Source organism: Centruroides vittatus, unplaced genomic scaffold, assembly GCF_030686945.1.
Source record: "Centruroides vittatus isolate TY-2023 unplaced genomic scaffold, ASM3068694v2 contig_602, whole genome shotgun sequence".
NCBI classification, from domain to species: Eukaryota; Metazoa; Arthropoda; class Arachnida; order Scorpiones; family Buthidae; genus Centruroides; species Centruroides vittatus.
Window position 1 is genome coordinate 1,152,618 of NW_027122368.1, and position 1,395 is coordinate 1,154,012.

A 1,395-nucleotide genomic window follows, 5' to 3' on the forward strand; every position below is an offset into this window, starting at 1 on the left:
TATTAATAGCACTTACCAGTAAATGTTCATTTTTTTCCTCTTTCAAAAAAATATTTTTGATTGACATTTCTAAGTAAACCAGGAAACTGGAAACGAAATGATTGTACAGTGAGTGACGTTTAAACAATAGAATAAATTTTGTTAAGGCTCTTTGATTGAAAGTCTTTAGAAATATTATTAAACGATAATATTATATTAATATAAAACATCACATTCAAAGTTTTCTGCAAGTATTTATTTCACATCACAAATGTAGGTAAAAATATACACAGCGCAGAAACACTGATGACAGTCGATTGTACAATTGGGGTGAAACAGTAGTTTATGTAAATCTTTAACAAATTCACAAATGGATTGTTCCTTGGACTTACTGCATGTGTCCACTTTAGTTGTCCATTCGAACATGATCAAAAGATAACACTTTCCCCAGGCAGAGATGGCCTTTCTTTTGAGGCTACTATTCCTTGCTTCAACATGCAAAACGTTAAAAATGATTCCATAAATTAATCTGGCGGAATATTTATCGAAATTCCTCTATTGTTTAAAAGTAAAATTCGAACCCATTGTAATAAAAATTTCAGCATCTAAGTTTTGTTTTTCTAGAAGTAAAGCTAAAATCAAGGTTTTTCATTTTAATACGTAGTTGTTTATGAAATAACAATATATCAATACGATTAAAGAAAAATAAAAAAACTGAAAATAATTAATTCGTTATTAGTTTTTTATCTTTCTTTCATTTATTGTCACTTCCACGAATTTATTTACGCTTTTTACATTTAAAATTGTACTTCACTGAAGACAGAGAACAATCAGTAATAAAGGAAAATTTCACCGAGTTATAATTATCATTCTCAATGTTTTACTTTATATATTTACAAATTTTCTTATTTTCTAGCATATTTAAAGGTGCGTTATAAATCGTCACGTTAAACCTGTGTTTTCATACAGCTTAAAATTCATTAAATATCACCTTAATTACTGTTATACTGATAGCTATTTAAGATGAAAAGAATGTTTACTCAGGAAAGTGACCAGTGTTTAAAATTTAAAACTCTTTATATCCTATAAATTTCCCATTTTAAATATTCGTCTAGCGCATAAACACGTCGTTTATTGAAAATAATTTCTTCTTTTATTAAAACATTTTCATTCGTAAGGATTTTTATAAATATTTATTTCTTGCAAGAAGAATTCAAATATAAATTACATTAATGTACTGTAAGTACTTATAATTCTCGAATAAATCTCTCAAAATCGAGGAAAATAATAGCAGCACTTCCCGGTAGCTGTAGTGTGATGTTTATCTCGTATGATTGGCAGACAATAGATCACGCGTTGTGTAACTCTGATGCTTATTGGCATTTGTCCGTGCCTATTCTTTTAATAGTAATATAC